Genomic DNA, 24,606 nt, shown 5'->3' on the forward strand with positions numbered 1-24,606 from the left:
TTTGAGCCTACCCCTTGGTTTCTCCAAGAGAAATTTGGGTGATTCCTCCAACTAGGATTATAATGATTGCCATAAGGATTGTTCCCTTGATTAACAAAAGTTGCATTAACTTGTTCATGATGCTCACTTTGCACATGTCCATGGGGACAATTGGAAGTAGAATGTAAAACACTTAAATAAGTCATACATGTCTCATTTGATGCATGATAGGAATGGTTAGGGACGGAAAATACTTGATTTGCCGAGTTTTGGTTGATCAAGAATTGATCAAACCTTTGAGATAAGGATTTCATCTCGGCGGCTATTTCATTGGAATAATCGACTTGATGTAAGCCAACACTCTTCCTTCCACTTGAATTCCTACCATTCTTGGAAGATAAAGTTCGATGCAAAGAATTTTCACTCATGCTCTCATAAAGACGCCACACGTTATCCTCATGTCTATCAATGTAAGAGCCACCCATGGAAGCATCAACCATGCCCTTACAATTGTCCAATAAGCTCTCAAAGAAATATTGAACTAATTGCCATTTGGGCATGTCATGATGTGGACACTTCCTAAGTAATTAATTGAATCTTTCCCATGCCTCATGGAACGTTTCCCCATCCCCGTGTGAAAACTCTCGAATTTAAGTTCTCATGGCATTGGTTTTAGAAACCGGATAGTACTTATTCAAGAACTCTTGTTGCATTTCTGCCTAAGAAGTTATTGAAAAAGCCCTAAGATTGTTAAACCAATATTTTGCCTTATCTTTAAGGGTGAATAGAAAAAGTTTAAGCCTTAAGACCTCTTCCGGTATGTCCGTGTATCTCATGGTGGAACGTACTTCAAGAAACTCATCCAAATGCTTGTAAGGTTCTTCACTTGGAAGTCCATGATAATTAGGAAGCATTTGAATGGTTTGTGGTTTGATCTCATAGTGGTGTGCTTTAAATGGTGGCAATTGAATGCATGTGGGTGCATTGTATTCATTAGGCACATAGTGATCTCTTAAAGCAAGGGGAGGATTAGCAATTGGAGGTGCAACATGGGCACCTTGATTGCCTTGGATGATGGGAGGTGGTGGAGCATAGATTGGCCTTGGCATTCCCAATGGAACTTGGCCTTGTTGTTGTGGTGGGTGAACGAATGGCCTTGGCATGCCTAATGGTACTTGCATGTTATCATGATGCACATTGGGGTGGAGGTTACCTTGCTGGTCTATGTGACCAAGGTCCTCCACATGGTCCTCATTATGTCTTTCCATTGATGAAATGGGTTAACTAGAACTACCTCTTCCCCTAGGGTTTCGAACAACGGATTCAAGATGAAAATTTAGAGGGACAAAAGTAGGTTTCAATGATCTACGACCATGCATGCACAACAAAACTCAACAAGCAATAATGACAAACACTTCACCTTTACAACAAATCAACAATCAACAAACTTCCTCCACATACAATGTTCCCATACTCCCATGCTATCAACAATATGCAAAGAAAAGTAAATTACCTCTACGTGGGCTCATGATTTATCAATGAATTAAAAAACAAGCCTCCACACGGGCCAACGATTTAACTAGAGATTGAGTTAAGAAAGCTCCTTGCTTGAAATGCCCCTTTGCTCACCTTCTTTTCAATGCACCTAGTAAAACAAGAACCAACACAATAAGTAATCAAAAGAAGAATAAAAACAAAGTAAAGACACGATCAAAGGAGTACTAATTCTTAATTGATTCCACAAATACGATGTTGCCTTCAATCAATCCCCGGCAACGGTGCCAAAAACTTGGTGTGTCGTCAACCCGTACTCAAAGTTTGTGCACTAAAAGATAGTGGTGTAGGGCTATGATGAATTTGCCCAAGTTTTACATTTAGAAATTACCACTACTACCTTTCACAAAAAATATAGTTAGGGCAAGTGGGGATCATCCTAAGGGATTGGTGGGTCGTATTAGGTTGTGGAATCGAGATTAGGGTTAGTAGGTCGAGTGATCAAAAGATTAGTTGGTGATTGAATTACACTAGGATGCAATTTTAAACTAAAGTAGGCAATTAAATGTAATGGAAATAAAATAAGAGAGAGATCTTGGGGTTCAGAGATCACCACTAAGCATAGCTTTTCTACACCCTTAATGAATGATTAATGAGGGGAAAACATGTATTACAACATAGTGTGTGTGTGTGGTTATTTCAACAAGTATGGATGACAAATTAAGTATATATTGTCTAAGCAACATGGTGGATAGCACAATATATCGAATTAAGCCATTAATCCTTTCTTTTAGCTCACAATCCAAACACATCACAAGGTTAGAGATATGTGCTACTTGCTTTCATAAGTATGGAACATCAAACAACAAGCATGAATTGTCCTCCTATTAAACATCTAAACTACAACTACACTACAATTAAGCTAATGACATGAAATTAAACTAATTAAACTAAGGGAGAGGCACAATCCATTAAGAAATAAGTATGAACCATCAAACAAACCACAAGAGCATTCCATTAAGCACTATGTCTGGACAATCTCTAGATCTATAGCATTAATACACATAGACATGCATCAACAACACAAAAAATAGAGACAAACATATGAACATCTATTCTAGCATACATAGGCATATGGATAGAATGAAATAATCAATTGAAAGCATTAAACCACATAAATCATTGAATAGATAAGATATATATATATATATATATATATATATATATATATATATAAAAGTGTCAAAACATGTATCACAATACAAATCCCCTCAAAAGTACATAAATTAAGATGTAGAAAGCATGCTTAGGGCTAACTCTAGCCCCAAGAGGATGTCTAGCCACTCATGGATGGTGTCCTCCAAACCTCAAGGGCTAACTCCATGGTAGAGATTGCTCCTCTTCTTGGTTGATGGACGAACTCCAAGCTTGTGCCTCTAACCTCCTCCTTTCTTTTCTTCTTCACTAAGAATATGGCATTTGTGTCTCTATCTACTCGTAAGTATATCAAAAAGTATCTCCCTCAAAAAGTGGCTCATATTCTTTATGTAGGCAGGTTAAATATCACCTCACATGAGCTGGGCTTGTACACTAATATTCCTTCCAATGATTGGATATGAGACAACTTTTAATGAGCTGGAATTTGTATTTTCTCAGGATTTGGGAAGTTCGATCGATCGAACTTGTGGTGAGATCGATTGAACATGGCTGAGATCTATCGAATTTAAGCTGGATCAATCCTCTATGGCGGCGCCTTTTTGGATAAAAACAAATATGAGATATTTTGAAGATATTTTTGGGAAAGAGACAAATGTGGTAGGTAGGGTGGTACAAGTGGATAAGATGGAATCTTTCGATCGATCGAAAGAAATTTGGATCGATCGAACTTTGTGGGATCTTTGGATAAGGACAAGAGAGCGTGGATCCATCTTGGAATGCTGAGATCGATGAACTTTTGATCGGTCGAATATTTGCTGAGATCGATCAAACTTGCTGAATTTCCACCACTAGCTTCTTTTTGCTCCCACTTTGCTCTTTTCTTTGATTTATCTCAAGATTGCTTCAATTATACTCTTATTTAGCTGAGTTAGCTTATTTTGGAGATAAGTACCTGAAAATGGAAATAATACAAAAACAATCTAAAGTGGAAAAGTAAGATAGATAAATGTTCTAGAATACTTAAGCTTAAGAGGTTTAAATGCACACTTTTCAGCACTCATCAGAGGTCCCCGCTGAGTTTTATGCTAGTAAGGCACGGGAGACCGAGTACAGATTTGATAGAGACTTATTCTTTATGATGGATCAAACCAAGTGGTCATATGATGAGCATGTGAGGTGGGGCATTGATGCCATTATGACTTCAACAGACACAGTCATTTACCCCCGGTTGGTTGCACTATTCTACTAGTGCCTCTGGATGGATGAGGATGACAGATGTCTTTTACATACTACTATTGACGGCCAGGAGATTGATATTTCTTTTCCGGCCATAGCTACTGCCAGTCACTGCCCCCACACTTCTCTATTGGCTGATGATACTCAGGAGCCTCTGTACCTTACACATCCACCATTTCCACTGAACTGACCATGGTAGTTACATTAACTCCACAGGTAGCATATGAGCGGCATACCTTTGCAAACCGGGTCGAGATTGATCCCGGGTACTGGTTTTTTGATTCAGTGTTGCACCTAAATGCATTCCCAACATGGCACTCAAAGGTGAGAAGGAATCTTTCAAGCCGTATATTATTTAGATCAGGGGTATTGGATCTCTATTCCTGCACTTATGTGGGAGCTCATACACAAGTTCTGGAAGAACTTGCATCACGCGCATAACACTAGAATAGAGACCTGGCCTTTACCTTTTTGCCATTTAATTACACAATTGCTTCTAGACCAGGGGTATTAGTTTGACCCCCAGGAGATTTCAGAGCCTGATCCAGAGAGAGCAAAGAGAGCTTATGACCTGGCCCAGTGGAATAAGACTTTCAATTCATGCTGCAAGAACATAGCAAATAGGGATATGAAGAGACTACAAGCATACCAACAGAGAGCAACAACACAAGTAGCCGCAGCAGGCGATGCTCCAGATAATGATACAGTAGATCGATCTCCCCTCAGATAGAGACATCGCATTACCAATTCAGGTTCTACCTCCCAGCCAGATGTACCTGTTACATCTCAGCAGACCGGCCCTTCACATGCCCTTTCTATTGAGCCGACAGCCCATAACAGCACTGATTCTAGCTACAGATCAGAGGTAGCTCAGTTGCACACAAATTTCATATCTTTCACAGCTGATATGATTACGTGGCACGAGGAGGCATGATGACCTGGTGAAGAGACATGATGACTTGTTGGGGAGACACGATGATCTAGTTCGGCGATCAGATGAGCTACGAGCAAATATAGCTGAGGTGAGACGTGAGCTAGGTGTACTGCGCACTGACCTTACCGATTTTCTCACTCGCCACAGTACCAAGATGTCTGCCATGCTGCAGCATATTGCGGACATGATTACTCCATATCCGACCGTCTGATCCCATTTTCTCTCCCTCTCCTACTCATTACCTATCTCATATCTGCACTGCTATGACTGCGATTTTCTACAGCATTTAGACACTTACACTGGTTTTTGATATTATTTGGATATTGTTCTGGATATTGTTTGGATGTTTTGGATATTTTTGGATACTATTACTTCCATTGCACTGATATGATTTGTTGATATTTGATTTTGCATTTATATTCTATATATATGGATTCTTGGATATTTGATATCAGTATTAGATGTTATAAGCTTTACATTGCTAGATGCAATGATTTTTGTCCAGTTCTCAGTTTCACTTCTTATTTATATTATTGATACATATGTTTTGACAGCTATTAGTGTGATCATTTTCAGACAGGTTTTCAGAATCTAAGTTTGGGGGTGCGCCTTCCAAAGCTTAGCTTCCGTTGCCGGGTCCCTTGTGCTTCACCCATTTGGTATACTCTTTCCACTATCTGTTGCTTCTTTGCACATTAAGGACAATGCACAGATTAAGTTTGGGGGTGTATTTGCATACTTTACATATCGCACTTACTTTCTATGCATGTGATATGATTTGAGAGTCTTGGGCTATGATTTTAATCTTTTGAGGACCATGATACTTAGAATTTAAAAATTGCTTGACTTGAGAGTCCAATACTCATTGTATACCATGTGGATGCCATTTAGGAGTAAACTTTTCAAAAGATTGATATTTTGCTTGAATTTGTGGTCCACATTATCTTAATTTTGTGATTGTTTTGAGATTGACTCTAAGATTCTACACTAACATTGGCGCACACTAACATTCATTTGTGGGGTACATTTTGTTGATTATTGATTGGGTTATATCCTAATTGAACTAGTAGTGCATTGAAAGCTTTCATCTTGATAAAAGTGGATAACAATCCCTTTTTTATTGAGTAGCCGGGATTCTAGCCTCATCAAACACTGAATTTCTCACGCCGAAAGGTGGAGGGCCTAAACTCTAGGTTAATAATTGTGATTAAAAAAAAAAAAAAAAAAGTTGCAAAAGAAATAAAAAAGTGAGGACTTCTCCCAAAAGATAAAAAGTAGAAAATGATTAGATGGAGGTTGTTTTGATTTGTAACCTAGTTGATTTGAGCTTGTAAGTCCTTAGGGGTGTTTAAACACCTAACGCCCTAAAGCCGTCCGGTTTGGGAGTAATTGATCTAACGCTGAAAAGTGCGTATTTAAACCCCTTAAGCTTAGGTATTTTAGAACCTTTATCTGTATTATTTTCCCGTTTTGTATTGATTTCGTGTTATTTCCATTTTCAAGTACTTATGCCCAAAATAAGCTAACTCAGCAAAATAAGAGCATAATTGAAGCAATTCTAAGATGAATCAAAGAAAGGAGCAAAGTAGAGCAAAAGGAAGCAAAAGGTGGAATTTCAGCAACTTCGATTGATCTTAAGAAAATTTCGATCCATCCAACTTTCATCGATCTCAGCACTTCAAGATAGATCCAAGCTATGATGTCATTTTCAGAGATCCCAAAAGTTCGATTGATCCAACATCATTCTCTGATCGATCGAACTTTCTTGTCCTTATCCACATGCCAGATCTTATCCAGCGGTACCACCCTACCAACCATTTTTGTCCTTTTCCCAAAAATATCTTCAAAATATCTTAGATTTGTTTTTATCCAAAAAGGTGCTTCCATTGAGGATTGATCCAACTTTAATCCGATAGATCTCAGCCATGTTCAATCGATCTCACCACAAGTTCGATGGATCGAACTTCCCAAATCCCGAGAAAATTCCAAATTCCAGCTCATTAAAAGTTGTCTCATATCCAATTATTAGAGGATTATTGCTGTACGAGCCCAACTCATTTGGGGTGATTTTTGACCTACCTATATAAGGAATATGAGCCACTTTTTGAGGGAGACTTGGAGACTTTATACTTTTATACTTAGGGAGGAAGCAAAAGGGAAGAGGAGGCTAGAGACACCATTGGAGGCTCTTCATCAACCAAGGAGCAGATTTCTTCCATGGAGCTTGCCCTTGAGGGTTGGAGGACATCATCCATAAGTGGCTAGACATCCTCTTGGGGCTAGAGTTAGCCCTAAGCATGCTTTCTACTTCTTGATTTATGTATTTTTGAGGGGATTTGTATTGTGATGCATGTTTTGACACTTTCATATATATAGATCTTGTTTATTTAATGATTTATATGGTTTAATGCTCCAAATTGATCATTTTATTCTATCCATATGTCTATGTATGCTAGAATAGATGTTCATGTGTTTGTCGCTATTTCTTGTGTTGTTGATGCATATCTATGTGTATTAATGATATAGATCTAGAGATTGTCAAGACATAGTGCTTAATGGAATGTTCTTGTGGTTTATTTGATGGTTCATACTCATTTCTTGATGGATTGTACCTCTCCTTTAGTTTAATTAGTTTAATTTCATGTCATTAGCTTAATTGTAATGTAGTTGTAGTTTAGATGTTCAATGGGAAGACAATCCATGCTTGTTTTTGATGTTCCATACTTATGAAAACAAGTAACATATATCTCTAACCTTGTGATGTGTTTGGTTGTGAGCTTAAAGAAAGGATTAATAGCTTAATTTGATATGTTGTACTATCCACCATGTTGCTTAGACAATATATGCTTAATTTATCATCAATGCTTGTTGAAACAACCACACATACACACTTTGTTGCAATACATGTTTTTCCCTCATTAATCATTCATTAAGGGTGTAGAAAAGTATGCTTAGTGGTGATCTCTAAACCCCAAGATCTCTCTCTCTCTTTTATTCTCCTTATTGCATTATTGTTTACTTTAGTTTAATTTGCATCTAGTGTAATTCAACCACCGACCATTATTTTGATCACTCGACCTACTAACCTTAATCTTGATTCCTCAACCGTGTACGACCTACAATCCCTTGGGACGATCCCTACTTGCCCTAGCTATATTTTTAGTGAAAGGTAATAGTGGCAATTTCTAAATATAAAACTTGGCCACATTTATCATAGCTCCACACCGCTATATCTTTTGGCGGTGTGCACAAACTCGTGTGGATTCAGGAGTGACGACTCGGAACAACACACCAAGTTTTTTAGCGCCGTTGTCAAGGATTGATTGATTGGTAATGTCGTATTTATGGAATCAATTAGGAATTAGTACTCCTTTGATCGTGTCTTTTCTTTATTTTCATTTCAATTTTTGTTACTTATCGTGTTGGTTCTTATTTAACAAGGTGCATTGAGCTAAGAAGGTGAGCATAGGAACATCTAAGCAAATGAACTAAGCAAGCAAGGGAAAAGGCTAAAATCATTAAAATAATTAAAATAAAAAAAAAATTGCTAAGCTAAAAGCTAAAAATTTGGAGTTGAAGTGCTAAAGGACCTTTGTGAGCTTTTTCTTACTCAAACCCTTAGTTAAATCGTTGGCCCCCGTGGAGGCTTGTATTTCAATTCTTAGATAAATCGTGAGCCTGCGTGGAGGCAATTTACTTTTCTTGCATATTATTGTTAAAGCATGGGAGTATAGGAACATTGTATATGGAGGAAGTTTGTTGATTATTGATTTGTTCTGAAGGTGAAGTGTTAGTCATTAATGCTTGTTGTGTTGCATTGTGCATGCATGGTCGTAGATCATTGAGACCCACTCTTGTCCCTTTAAATTTTCATCTTGAATCCATTGTTCGAAACCCTAGGGGAAGAGGTAGTTCTAATCAATCTATTTCATCAATGGAAGGACACAATGAAGACCATGTGGAGGACCTTGGTCATATAGACCAACAAGGTATCCTCTACCCTAATGTGCATCCTGATAACATGCAAGTTCCATTAGGCATGCCAAGGCCAATCGTTCATCCACCATAACAACAAGGCTAAGTTCCATTGGAAATGCCAAGGCCAATTTATGCTCCACCACCTCCCATCATTCAAGGCAATCAAGGTGCCCATGTTGAACCTCCAATTGTTAATCCACCCCTTGCTTTAAGAGATCACTATGTGCCTAATGAATATAATGCACCCACATGCATTCAATTGCCACCATTTAGAGCACACCACTATGAAATCAAGCCACAAACCATTCAAATGCTTCCTAACTATCATGAACTTCCAAGTGAAGAACCTTACAAGCATTTGGATGAGTTTTTTAAAGTATGTTCCACCGTGAAATATACAGACATGCTGGAAGAGGTCTTAAGGCTTAAACTTTTTCCATTCACCCTTAAAGACAAGGCAAAATACTGGTTTAACAATCTTAGGCCTTTTTCAATAACTTCTTGGGTAGAAATGTAACAAGAGTTCTTGAAGAAGTACTATCCGGTTTCTAAGACCAATGCCATGAGAACTTCAATTAGGGAATTTTCACATGGGGATGGGGAAACATTTCATGAGGCATGGGAACGCTTTAATGAATTGCTTAGGAAGTGTCCACATCATGACATGCCCAAATGGCAATTAGTTTAATATTTCTTTGAGAGCTTATCGGACAATTACAAGGGCATGGTTGATGCTTCCATGGGTGGCTCTTACATTGATAGGCATGAGGATGACGTGTGGCGTCTTTATGAGAGCATGAGTGAAAATTCTTTGCATCGTACCTTATATTCGAAGAATGGTAGAAATTCTAGTGGTAGGAAGAGTGTTGGCTTACATCAAGTCGACCACTCCAATGAAATTGCCGCTGAGATGAAATCATTATCTTAAAGGTTTGATCAATTTTTTATCAACCAAAACTCGGCGAATCAATTATCTTCCTTCCCTAAACATTCTCATCGTGCATCTAATGAGACATGTTTGACTTGTTCAAGTGTTTTACAATTTACTTCCAATTGTCCCCATGGACATATGCAAGGTGAGCATCATGAACAAGTAAATGCAACATTTGTGAATCAAGGGAACAATCCTTACGGCAATCACTACAATCCTAGTTGGAGGAATCCCCCAAATTTCTCTTGGAAAAACCAAGGGGAAGGCTCAAACCCTCCCTAAGGCGGTTTTCAAGGGAAATACATTCCACCTCCACTACAAAGCCAAGGTTCCTAAGGTTTTAGATCATCATACCAATCACAGGGAAACCAATTCTCTAATTCTTATTTTCCTAATCAATCATCATATTCCCAAGGAAATGTTAGAAAACCTGTTTTTGAAGAGAAAGTTTTGACCGCTTTGGGCACTTTAGAGGCAAACACACAATTGCTTCATTCCCATTCTCAATCCATTGCAAAGCTAGAAACTCAAGTAGGGAAAATAGCTAGTACTTTAAATGCTAGAGAGAAAGGAAAAATGCCTTTGAATGCCCCACCTAAGCAACAATGTATTGTAGAGACTCATTCCTCATCGGAAGGTCACACAATAGAGTATGTCAATGCGGTGACTACCTTGAGAAGTGAGAAGATTGTGGACAACCAAGTGGGTATGTCCAATGAAGAGAGTGAACCGGTGCAACCAAAAGTTGACACCCGTTCCGTTTCATATCATATTCCTCCTTCATTGCATATACATGATCTTTTAAATAAGAATGTGTTGAAAAATGATTTGATACGTGATTTTGAAAAGAAAGATTTGCAAAATGACTTCAAAACTTCTTGTGTTGAAGAAACTTCAAAGAAAATTTCTGAAAAGGTTTTTGAACCAAAAGCTCCATTCCCTGATGCCTTAAAAGGATCCATTTTAATTGGCAAGCAAAAGGCCAAAGTAAATGAAATTATGGAAGTGTTTAGGCAAGTGAAAGTCAATCTTCCGCTTTTGGATGCGATCAAGCAAATTCTGGCTTATGCCAAATTCTTGAAAGACTTGTGCACCCAAAAGAGGAAGAACAAAAGCCAAGCACCTAGGAAAGTGGTCTTAACCGAGCAAGTAAGCTCAATATTGTAGCATAACACTCTTCCAAAGTTTAAGGACCTCGGTTCACCTACCACTTCATTCATCATTGGTGATCATATCATTAATCGTGCTCTTCTTGACCTAGGAACAAGTGTTAATCTTCTTCCATACTCGGTATATGTCAAATTAGGCTTAGGAGACTTGAAACCGACGTCGGTAGTTTTACAACTTGCCGACCGATCCATCAAAAAGCCTAGGGGTATCATTGAGGATGTCTTGATTAAGATTGATAAATTCTTCTTTCCCGTTGATTTCGTTGTCATTGACACGAAACCGGTCCCAAATCCTAAGAGCCAAATTCCCGTTATCCTTGGCCGTCCTTTCTTGGCAACCGCGAATGCCAACATTAATTGTAAGACGGGGATAATGAAGATTTCATTTGGCCACATTAAGGTAAAGTTGAATATTTTTAATCCAACCCCCAACTCATCTGACAAGCATGAAGAAGTGAATGTTGTAAAGAAATGACATGACCTTAAAAGTGAAGGAATTGAATTTTTGTGTGAAACCAAAGTTTCAAAAAGTCTATCTTCAAGCTTGAAACCAAATAAAGTTGTTTCAAAATCTTGTTTTGAAAGGGCGTGGAAGTCCAAAGATTGTTTTGACCAAGGACCGAAAATGTCTTTTGAGCTTAATCCAACAAGTTCCTTAAAGAACCATTTGTTAGGTGGGGTTCAAAGCACTTATCACCCCATTAAGGAGGGGATGCACTACAAGATGTTTGATCCGGGCTAAAAGAGCCCAACGTCTTGCTAGAGTCGTTAAAGACTAGCATGACATTTCGTAGGGTGTCAAAACCCTATTCCTCCCTCATTTTTATCTTTAATTTCATTTCTTGTGAAGTCTAGATATTGGCTTTGGGTTCATATGCATTGCTAGGAACTGTGATTAGGATTACATGCACTTTTATGTTAAAATTGAGCATTTTTCATAAGTTCGATCGATCTCAAAATGAGTTCGATCGATCGAACTCCCCACTTGCATCAAATCTGTATCCAAATCACTCTCTGTCCAATGGTTCGAACAAAACCTGCATATTTCAGCTCTTTGTCCCATCGTTCGAACTTGTTCCTAGATCGATCCAACTTCATCTTGGATTGATCTGCAGTTCCAACACTTAGAAAAATTTTCAACCTACATCCAAAAGCCTCTCTGTCTCATCGATCGAACATTTCTTGAATTCTATACATTCTCGATCGATCGAAAGTATTCTGTGATCGATCTTAGGGAGATTGATCTTTGTTCTTTGTTTTTCAATTTTGACTTTGTTTTAAATTTCAAAAATTCCAAAAAATATATATATTATTATTATTTTTATTTTCCAAAAAATAAAAAATATATAATAATAAAAAATATATACATATATAAATAATAAATAATTTAAATAAATAAATATTTTTCAAAAATCCTAAAAAAATCCTAAAAATATTTTTCTTTTTCTTTTTATTTATTTTTACTTTTTAAAAAATCCCAAAAATACTTTGTCACTTATGAGGAGAGAACGACGTCAGTTCGATCGATTTGAGGATTCAGTTCGATCGATCGAACTGGCAAGGGAATGTTTTTAAAAATCGATTCGGGGTCATTCGATCGATTTCACAAGAATCGATCTCAGACCCTCATTCCCCCTTCGCCGCTGCATCCCAACTCTTCTCCATCTCCGGCGAGACTCTAGCAAGCATCCCACGCGTCGAATCACTCTCTCTCCTCTCGGATCTTGATTCGAATCTCACCCTATTCGCATCTCCACTTCTCTCTTGATTCCGGTAAGATCCGAACCTTACCTCTTTGATTCAAGCATAGATTTGATGCATACATGCTCTAAATGGTAGATCTAAGTTGTTTTCATGATGAATAACTCCATTGATGAAGCTTTGAGCTCTTTGTATATATATGTATATATGTTTTTGTATTTTTCGTGATTTTGATTTGATTTTGGGGTTATGAACCGAACCAAGTGACCCGATAGGCTGATTTGTTATGTTGATGGGCCCACGACCATGTTCGTGAAGGCCCTGTGCCATCCACGTCACAGATCTGTGACTTTTTGAGTTGCACTTCACAGTTTGATCGATTGAACTTTTTATTCGATCGATCTATCACAGATCGTTCTCACTTATTCTTGATCGATCGAACTTACATCAATCTCACATTTTTGTGATTGATCGAACTTCACAGATTTGCTTCACACATCTCACACACCATCTCTTGTGTTTCATGCAATCTCATACATGCCCAATGCCTATGTTTTCCACATTGGATGCATTCCATACTTATATTTTCTAGCATGCTTCACATCATGTCACTCAATCTTTGTCACTTCCATAGACTCATGTTCCTTATCTGTGTTGTCTATCCTATTTAACACACATGATTCTATAAATTGTATTTTAATTCTTTATGCTAGCACTGACTTCCATTTTGCAAGTTTTAATTTTATTTTACAGGCCATGGCTAGGGTCAAGACTGTAGCTCGCGGACACTATCACCGCAGAGGCAGGCCGAGTTTAGATGACGAGGTCGTTCCATCTCATGCCCAGGAGCCCACTCCACCTCAGTCTCCCTTATTTGACAGCAGATTACACTCTAACGTTGAGGCTGAGCACATACCATATCCACCACCACAGCTAGCTCAGCCAACCCAGGAGCTAGACCGACCATTATATAGATACTCACGTCTTTCAGTGGCGCATGAGTCGGTTTTTGACACAGATTTCTTTTCCCGATCGGTGCTCACTCGGTTAGCATATGATGATATTTTTCGGAGGGGCATCTCAGCCATACTAGCACCTATCTCATACCCAGTGTACCCGAGGTTGGTTCGGATGTTCTTCCAAAACCTCCGACTTGCCCTGAGTAACCTGGCGGAGCTGCGGACCACCATTGATGGCTACCCACTCTGCATCATTGTGAACACATTATCCAGATCTTGCCAGTGTCCATACGTCTGCTCTCTAGAGCTACAGGACACATATCCCACTCTTTACAGGCCATCATATGCAAATATGGCCGTTTTACTCATAGGTCACTATGCCGGTGGCGAGACCTATGCCAGATGACCTGTGGTTTTTCGACTCTATCTTGTTCCGTAACATCTTCATAGTCGGCCACAAGACATAGAGGCGCGGCGACTATCTGACAGCTCTGTACACATTCTAAACAGGACATTGACTATTTATCCCAACGCTCATCTGGAGCGTCATAATGAAGCTGTATGTCGACCACATCAACAAGGCCAAGCCCAAAAGGGCTAAGTATCTCCCATTTGGCGACCTTATCACCCAGATTCTACGAGACCAGCGCTATCCCTTCTAGCCATGGGAGTAGACTAAATCTAGGGCCTGTTCTTTCAAGAAGAAGGACTGGGATAAGAGCTATAACACTTTTATCAAGAGTCTGTGGGATGATGCTGTAGAGGCAGCTGAGGATTTAGAGGCAGAGGAGCAGGCGGCAACAGCAGCAGACCCGGCAGCGAACGATATACCAGTCGATCCACCTACCATGCACATGGACATTGACTTAGAGCAGCACTCTCCAGTTAGGTCACCCGTTCACGATGAGGAGCAGGCTCAGGATCACAATTCTACCGATCCAGCCACACCTGAGGCTCCTGCTCACATACTCGACTTCGGAGAGCGACTTCAGACTTTAGAGGACGCCGTAGTATCTATCCGCGCAGAGACTGTCTCTATTAGAGCTGACATTGCTTCCCTCCGCATGGATGTCATGACCGCACTCAGAGATCTATCCAGAGACATCCGCGGAGTGCGACTTGCCCGTCTTACTTCTTCTTCTTCATAATTTCCATATTTTCTTACTCCTTTCATATATCTGTGATAGCTGTATATTTTTGATACTGTTATATTATTTTCGCAGCTGTGTCTATCGGCTTTGATATTGGATGTACTGTACTTTATTTTTGGTTTATATATGCTTTCTTTATGGATGTCCTATTTTCATATTCTTATGTATATATGTTTAACTCTATCAGGTGCATCGCAGTGACTTCAGTGAGAGAGAGTATTGCCCAAAAATTTTAGGACCACCCTTATACCTTTCTCTATTTTCAGTTGATATCCTATTTACACTTGCATATCCACTGTGCACTATTATTATCCCTTTTTATTATCTGATGAGTTTTACCTAAGTGCCAAAATTTCAGGACCACAGTTAATCCCAAGTTTGGGAGGGCTATGCCACCCACTTTGGATACTTCTGTCCCAGCCATTCTTTGCCTTAATTGCACTGGTATACTCTTTCCCTTTTGTTCTCTTTATATATTGACGACACTGTGCCATTTAAGTTTGGGGGTAATGGTGCTTTGCAGTGTTTGTTTTTAAATTCAAAATTTTGAGCATGACTTGTGTATTTGAGGGATTTTCTAAGATTGGTCCATGATTAGCTATGATTTTGATCGTTTGAGGACTATATTGCTTAAAATTTAAAAATGCTTGACTTGAGAGTCCAATACTCTTTCTATGCCTTGTGGACGCCATTTAGGAGTAAATTTTTAAAAAAATTGATATCTTGTTTGCACTTGTGGTCCATATCATCTTGATTTTATAATTGTTTTGAGATCCACTCTAGGATTCTACACTAGCACAGGCACATACTAGCATTCATTTGTGGGGTACAAGCTTTGTTGATTATTGAATTGGTTATATCCTAATTGGGCTAGTAGTGCATTGAAAGCTTTCATTCCTTATAAAGGTGGATAACAACCCTTTTTCACTAAGTAGCCGGGATTCTAGCCTTATCAAGCACTGAACTTCTCACGCCGAAAGGTGGAGGGCCCAAACTTTAGGTTAATAATTGAAAAAAAAAAAAAGTTGCAAAAGCAATAAAAAAGTGAGGGCTTCTCCCAAAAGGTGAGAAGTGGGACATGATTAGATGGAGGTTGTTTTGATTTGTAGCCTAGTTGATTTGAGCTTGTAAGTCCATAGGGGTGTTTGAACACCTAATGCCCTAAAGACGTCTGGTTTGGGAGTTATTGACCTAACACTCGACCTCATGGTTCGCTAGAAAGCTTAATAGATCACTACATTGCACCATGCTTCCATCTTTGATCCTATTGAAAAAAAAAAAAAAAAAAAAAAAAGTCGAGTGAAAAGAATAAGCGCACCTAGAACAATAAAGCTTTAATAAAAGGTCTACTCTTTATCTTGATGATCAGTACTAGATTTGTGTGCTAGTTTGAGGGTAAGGATGTGATCATTTCTCTAGTTGGCTAAGATAGCAACATATTTGATGCCGGTCCACTCAAAAAGGATTCTAGAGTTATTTTGATTTGCATGATCATTTTCTTGATGTGTGGAGGACCATACTTGCTTGCTTGATGTTGAAAATTTGAGAGATTGCTTGGAAATGGTTGAAAAATTGCATAATTGATGTAGTTTTCTCTCGATGCTTGTTTGCAATATTGGTACCTCTTTTGAAAGAATAAGCTTAATGTTTGTGGGTATCATTTCTGGAAACCCTCATGAGACTTCACTCGTCCACTAGGGGTAACCTAGGGTTTTAAAAGGCTTGTTGCATATGCTAAATGTAATCGTGTTCCCTACGAAAGTGGCGTTATCCATTTATTGCTTTCTAGTTCATAGTTGTATAGTTGTTCATTTCATTCCTTTACTTTCTAGTTCATTGCTAGGGACTAGCAATATTTAAGTCTGGGGGTGTGATGAGCGCTGAAAAGTGCGTATTTAAACCCCTTAAGCTTAGGTATTCTAGAACCTTTATCTATCTTATTTTCCTATTTTGTATTGATTTCGTGTTATTTTCATTTTCAGGTACTTATCCCCAAAATAAGCTAACTCAGCCAAATAAGAGCATAATTGAAACAATTCTGGGATGAATCAAAGAAATGAGCGAAGTAGAGCAAAAGGTGGAATTTCAGCAACTTCGATCGATCTCAAGAAAAGTTCGATCGATCCAACATCATTCTCTGATCGATCAAACTTTTTGTCCTTATCCATATGCCAGATCTTATCCAGTTGTACCACCCTACCAACCACTTTTGTCCTTTTCTCAAAAATATCTTCAAAATATCTCAGATTTATTTTTATCCAAAAAGGCGCTGCCATTGAGGATCGATCCAGCTTCAATTCGATAGATCTCAGCCATGTTCGATCGATCTCACCACAAGTTCGATGGATCGAACTTCCCAAATCCCGAGAAAATTCCAGATTTCAGCTCATTAAAAGTTGTCTTATATCCAATCATTAGAGGATTATTGGTGTACGAGCCCAGCTCATTTTGGGTAATTTTTGACCTGCCTATATAAGGAATATGAGCCACTTTTTAAGGGAGACTTGGAGACTTTATACTTTTATACTTAGAGAGGAAACAAAGGGGAAGAGGAGGCTAAAGACACCATTAGAGGCTCTTCATTAACCAATGAGCAGATTTCTTCCATAGAGCTTGCCCTTGAGGGTTGGAGGACATCATCCATGAGTGGCTAGACATCCTTTTGGGGCTAAAGTTACCCTAAGCATGCTTTCTACTTCTTGATTTATGTATTTTTTAGGGGATTTGTATTGTGATACATGTTTTGACACTTTCATATATATAGATCTTGTTTATTCAATGACTTATATGGTTTAATGCTTCCAATTGATCATTTTATTTTATTTATATGTTTATGTATACTAGAATAGATGTTCATGTGTTTGTCTCTATTTCTTATGTTGTTGATGCATGTCTATGTGCATTAATGCTATAGATCTAGAGATTGTCAAGGTATAGTGCTTAATGGAATGTTCTTGTGGTTTATTTGATGGTTCATACGCATTTCTTAATGGATTGTACCTCTCCCTTAGTTTAATTAGTTTAATTTCATGTCATTAGCTTAATTGTAGTGTAGTTGTAGTTTAGATGTTAAATGGGGGGACAATCCATGCTTGTTGTTGATGTTTCATACTTATGAAAGCAAGTAACATATATCTCTAACCTTGTGATGTGTTTGGTTGTGAGCTTAAAGAAAGGATTAATGGCTTAATTTAATATGTTGTGCTATCCACCATGTTGCTTAGACAATATATGTTTAATTTGTCATTCATTCTTATTGAAACAACCACACACACACATTTTGTTGTAATATATGTTTTTCCCTCATTAATCATTAATTAAGGATGTAAAAAAGTGTAATACCCCTAATTTCAAAAGGATAGTTCTGGTATTTATTATATTGTTTACATTGCATTTATTTTTGTTTAATTGTTTAATTGTTTTTTTTTTTTTTTGTTTAATTGTTTATTTGTTTAATTGTTGTTATTTGTTTTATTTATTTAACTAGCGGTTTGTTTATATTTGCATTATTTGAAATTTTTTTAATATTTGCATAAATTGTATTGAATTAATTATTAGATAATTGTTTAACTGATGTAATTTAGTTGTTTTAATTGAATTAAGTTAATTATATTTAAATTGTTTTAACGTGACTGTATGGAGGCACATATATATTTATATTAGGGTTTTATTTACATGGATGTAGCCGACTTAGGGTTGGTTTTGTATTGGAGTTAGGGTTGTGCTAAAGCCTATAAATACAGTATTATACGTTGGTTTAGGGTTACACAGGAAAAACCCTATTCACTAATACGTATACCGTGATATAGAGAGTGAAAACTGGTAAGGTTGACGGAGAGGTTCAAGGATACACTGGACGGAGTACTTTTAGATTGAACCAAGAGCACTTGAGATTTAGAACAGGAGTCTTGAACGTGGACAAAAGCTTCAGAGACAGTGGTTTAGAGTTTCAAAACTAAAACTCAAGGCAAGTCTCTGTTCTTCTCTTTCCTTTTAATTCGTATGCTGTGCATGCCTAGTTAGACTCGATGGTTTTATTAACGGCTAAAACGGATTGAAACAAACATAATTACATGTCTTCCATGCATATATGAATTTATTTGATCTCATTGTATTAACTGTTTTTCATAATCATTGAAATTCTGTAATCTATTCCTTCTGTGTTTACAATTAAGCATTGTTCTAATTGAGCTTAGTAGTATAATTGGATGCCACGTAATTAATCTGGGATTGAGTTTGAACTCTAAAACAAGTCCATAGAATAGTATTTAATTGCACAATATTAATTGGAATGAAATCTATAAAAACTTGCTTAAAAATTTCTAGCAGAGGTTCTATGTTCGTGGCTTTAAAAAGTAGATCCTATACATGTTGGGATTGGATCTAAGAGATTTAAGATGAACCTAAGACTGAGTTGGAGCCTAAAACAAGAATTAGAACACATTACAGAGGTTCTGTAATCACCGGAATTGGAGAAGATGAAGCTGGAACGGACAACGGCTGTTAAGGAGAGGGAGAGCAGGCTCCCAATTTCCTTAGAGCCGGCTCCCAAAGAGGTGGAGCCAGCTCTAGATAAAAAAAATAGAGCAGGCTCCCAATTTTGAGAGCATGCTCCTTCTTAAAACGCACAGAAACGAGTTTTTTTCATTGTTTGGGGACTGTTTGGGCTGTACAGACTTTCCTTAAATTGTTTAATTGATTTTCTTTGATGTAATTAACTGCTAGGAACTTATAAAACTATTAGAAAGCATTGGTACTATATGGTATTAGGAAATGAAATAGCATACAGTTTGAGAAAACTTGTACTATTGCAACTGTTTTGCTAGGTTTATATATTGGAACTTATCAAGGCTTTTAAATATGATCTAATTATATATAATCATATTTTTTTCCAGTGTTATAGGTAAGGTGAATTAATTAAAATCAGCTATACATGGTATGGACTTATTTGGTACTTCAATTGTATAAAATTGTATCAATTCATGGATCTTGTTGGAGAAGGTAAAATGGTTGCATATGTTATAGCATTTTACAGCGTTGGATATGATTTTAGGCCCTGTATTAAATGCCTAATATTTATGTATATGGATTAATTTGTCTTGTGCATATTTTGGAGTATGGTTGATGATTATTTAATACTGTATTGTCAACTATGTTAACTGGAGGATTGTATGTACTGGTATGGGAAGGTGACATACTAGGTAGGGACTTGTTCAAACATTAAGTTCTACCTAACTTGGATTAAGGTATGGATTAATCATATAGGTTAAGTCCATCACCTATTTGTGTCATATCAATTGAGAATTGAATAACCTACTATGGTTTTAGGATGGATTTGTTATACCTATATCAGACCACTACACAGATGGATGGTATTTTGTATTAGAAGGAGTACGGACTTTATATATATATTATATGGTGCCATGGTATGAGATTGAGTCTCATGACCATGTTAGGGTGCGTATATCGCCTAGGATGGATAACTGGACATAGGTGTTATTCCTTGGTAGGTCTAGGTACTCATGCCCACCTTAAGGTGCGTATTTGCATGTTGTCTTCTATTCAGGCTGAGATAGACTTACTGGACTAGCGAGTGTCCTATAGTGTGTACTATATACATATATGGACTACTCTAGATATTATTGAGTCTTCTTAGGATGTATTTGCGTATTGGATTACTGTTTGGATTGTAGTAGATCAGGACTTGCATGTGGGCCTGACCCACTCCTTTATTTTTCAGGTGTTCGTCAGTTCCAGGGTTAGAGCTTGGACGTGCAGAGCAGATACAGATATTCATTCCTCTGATTATGTAGGAATCTTCTCTATCTTAGCTTTGGATTTTATTTCTATTATTTTAGTTTTGGTTTGAGAATTTTAATAAGGGGTCCAATGGATAGATTCCCGAGTTTTAAACTTACAGAGTTTTGGATTATCGGATTTGGTTAATTATGATACAAGGATTTCCTTTTAGTTTCTTTCAGTTTATTATATTATTTCATATTTCACTTTGTATTCCGTGTTCAATTACATATTGATTGTTTGATATTTCTCTCGGGTTTAGGCCTGGGCCTGATCAACCCGTGTCTCGAATCCGAGGGGTATCACAAAAAGTATGCTTAATGGTGATCTCTAAATCCCAAGATATCTCTCTCTCTTTTATTCTCCTTATTGCATTATTGTTTACTTTAGTTTAATTTGCATCTAGTGTAATTCAACCACTAACCACTATTTTGATCACTCGACCTACTAACCCTAATCTTGATTCCTCAACTGTGTACGACCCACAATCCCTTGGGACAATCCCTACTTACCCTAGCTATGTTTTTAGTGAAAGGTAGTAGTGGCAATTTCTAAATGTAAAACTTGGCCACATTCATCATTGCTCCACACCGCTATATCTTTTGGCGGTGTGCACAAACTCGTGTGGATTCGGGAGTGACGATCCGGAACAACACACCATCTATGTGTGTTGATGATGTTAATCTAGTGATGGTCAAGGCATGGTGCTTAATGGAACACTCTTGTGATTTATTTGATGGTTCACACTTGTTTCTTGATGGATTATATCACATCTCTAGTTTAATTAGTTTAATTTCATGTCTCTAACCTAGTTGTAGTGTAATTGCTTTAATTCCTTAGGTAGGTGAACAATCCATTTTTGTTTCTTGATGTTCCATACTTGTGAATGCAAAGAGTGTATGTCTCTAAATATTTGCGTGTGCATTAATTCTAGTTTAATTGAATGGATTTTGGTCTCATTTAATAGGTTGTGCTATTCATTAAAATTAGCTAGACAATCTATACTTATTTGCCATCCATGCTTAGTTTCAATTGATGTCACACGCACACAAGTTACAATTTAAATTTCCCCATTAATGTATAATTGCTAGTGTTTGATGAAGTGAAGCTTTGTGGTGACTCTAAGCCCCAAGACCTCTCTCCTATATCTTTTCCCTATTTTCTAGATTGCTATTTACTCACATTATTTTTAATTGCATTTTAGTTTACTTAATCAATCACCAACAATCTTTGATCATTCGACCTACTAATCCAACATTAATTTCCAAGCACAAATACATCTTATTTCCCTTAGAACGATCCCTGCTCACTCTAGCTATATTTTTAGTTAGAATTAGTAGTGGCAATTTCTAAATTTAAACTTGGCCACACTACATACTTTTGTATGCAATTTGGTGCATTGGGTCCACGACACACCAAGCATAAATTTTGTACGGAGAATGCTTACTTGATTGTATAATAAAATATCAGTCTATTTAAGATTCGGTATGTGTAGGATATGTGATGTAGGAAGCTTAAATAAATTTATAAGTCATTCCTATTTTGTGATAACATGATATCATATTATTATGTTTATTCTAGATTATTTGATGTGCTTCTTTAATTGTTTCATTAACTGTTAGATTGTGTGGATGTAGTGCACTAGTATGGGATGGTGACACTCTAGGGATGGATTAACTTATCAGTTAAGTCCTACCTATTTTATAAGGGAATGGATTAACTAAAATGTTAAGTCTTACTTATATTAGTGTTAGATCAACTAAACAAGTTGGATGATATATAGTGGATTACTTTAGATTGGATATATATATATATATATATATATATATATAGGCATATGTCATGATATGAGCTTGAGTCTCAGGATCAGTGGATAGGGTGCGTATATTGCCAGGGATGTGTAGCTAGATATAGTGTGGTTGTGTACCCTGGTAGGTCTAGGTATTCATGCCCACTATATATGCATTTTTACATGTTGCCTACTATTCAGGTTGAGGCAACCCTATAGTCTAATGAGGTTCCTTTAGTGTGTATATGTATGTATGGACAATATAGTTATTGTATGGGTTAGCTATTGATATATACTTTCTCCGGTCTCTGTTTGGGTTGTCATAGAAAGAACTTGTTCGTGGGCCTGACCCACTATTATTTTTTCAGGTGTTCGTCAGTTCCAGACATAGAGTTTATTTGTGCTGAGCAGAGACAGTCCACATCATTCTTCCAGTTCTACATAGGACTCTCTTTATGTTTTAGTTTCAGATTATGTTTTTTTTTTCAGTTGGTTCAGTTAGAATATCATTAGGGGTCCACTAGATGGATTCCCGAGTTATAATGATAATTTAAGGTTTTGGATAGTTCATTTAGAGGATTAATTTTTTATTTAAGTTAAGGATTTATTATTTAGTTTCTTTCTACCATTTATTTATTTGTTATTATTTCTTTTGTAATCAAATGTTTGTTTATATACTTAATTGTTTGGTATCCCTTGGATCTATGCTCAGACTTGATCACACATGGCTCTAGAATCAAGGGGTATCACAGTTGGTATCAAAACACTCTAGATTCAAGTGTCTCTAGGGATCTATCGTTTTAAGACTTCCACGTAGCGTATTCTTTTATGTAGAGCTTAAGTTAGGATTCGTTGTATTCCTTTACAATCTGCTTAAATCATACTGATGTCAGTTTTTCTATGTTAACAGAATGGTTAACGCTAGAAGAAGATAGGACAATTAGAGAAACATGCAGTGAAGATAAGCAGCACGTAGGCAGCAGGAATTCCTATGGCGTCGGCAAATGGAGGAAGAGTAACAATTGCCTGGGGTTTCAGGAGGAAGATGGTTTGGTACACATTAAGTAAGAGCAAGTCCAGCAGACTAAAGAGTCTCAGGATCAGGGTTACAATTAGGGAAGGGATCCAGAGTTTCCTCCCCATATCAATGACCTCATTGCTCGGGCTATAGAAGAAAGTATAGTAGCTGCACTTCGCAATCAACCACAGGTTCAGCAGGCACCTATCCTAGCACCAATGGTTCAGACTCATCCTTGGGAGAAGGCTAGGAGTTCTTTCACAAAGGGGAGCCCACTCGAGTTCTCAGGCTCTACCGATGTGAAAGTAGCTCACTAGTGGAAGAAGGACATCGAGCAACATCTTCGCATGGTTAAGTGCACAGAGGTTCAGAAGCAGATGCTTGCTACCTTTAAGCTTGTCAAAGATGTACTCCAGTGGTGTGAGTCAGTTACCACCGCGGATGAGAGGATTTCATTGACTTATGATCAGTGCAGTGCTCGCTTCGATAAGAAGTACTTTCTATATGTAGTCAGGACAGCTATGAAGACAGAGTTCCTTAATCTAGAGTAGGGGAACATGACAGTGTCAGAGTATGAGTAGCAGGTCACGCACTTATCTCTATTTGCTCTAGAGGAGGTGGATACTGAGGAGAAAAAACATAATAGCTTCGTTAAGGGGCTTATGTGGTCTATTAAATGATCTATTATAGGTAGTCCAGCCTACACTACTTATGCTCAGGTGGTAGATGCTGTTCTACAGTAGTATCAGTTGACTGTGGACTTCAAACAGGCTATGGGTGAGAAGCGGGGTGATAGAGACTCTGCTAATCAGCCAGCTAAGAAATGGAACGACAATGAACACCGGTACAATGGTAAAGGCAAATTCAAGGGACAACATTCTTGAAAGAAGCACAAGGGTGGTTCAGATACTCATAGAAATTGGGCACCTATTCAAAGGCAGCAGAATGGAGGACCACAGGCAGGACAAGGTTAGCCATAGGCTAACCAACAGAGGAGGAAATTTGGCACTTTCCAGGGGAGATGCTACACTTGTAGAGAGTTTGGTAATATTTTCAGGCAGTGTCCTAAAGCAGGACAAGGACAGTATGTGCAGTAAGGACAAAGGGCACCGTTACCTTTACCCGTTCCACAGATTCCATGGATTTAGGGACAGACGTATCCGGCTTTACCAGCACCACCATAGCCTCAGGGACAGGCATCGTAGTAGTTGCACTATAGCAGGGTGTATAACCCCATGCCACAGGATGTTAAGGCGCCTCAGGCTGTAGAGGGTATGTTTCCTATTTATGGTAGATCTGGTCATGTTTTA

General features: G+C 37.8%; 1 non-coding gene and 1 pseudogene across 1 annotated transcript; one reads left to right on the plus strand and one right to left on the minus strand.

The window, feature by feature from the left end:
- The first annotated feature begins 537 nt into the window (after positions 1 to 537).
- Positions 538 to 644, plus strand: LOC132305799 (small nucleolar RNA R71). The gene has a single exon (XR_009481693.1). It is a non-coding gene; the product is annotated as a small nucleolar RNA R71 (small nucleolar RNA).
- Positions 645 to 9,346: 8,702 nt separating this feature from the next.
- Positions 9,347 to 9,445, minus strand: LOC132305650 (small nucleolar RNA R71; annotated as a pseudogene).
- Between the last annotated feature and the right edge of the window lie 15,161 nt (positions 9,446 to 24,606).

The sequence above is a fragment of the Cornus florida genome, unplaced genomic scaffold, assembly GCF_030987335.1.
Source record: "Cornus florida cultivar Cherokee Brave unplaced genomic scaffold, ASM3098733v1 CherokeeBrave_3.0.0_Hap2_Chr04, whole genome shotgun sequence".
Classification (NCBI taxonomy): Eukaryota; Viridiplantae; Streptophyta; class Magnoliopsida; order Cornales; family Cornaceae; genus Cornus; species Cornus florida.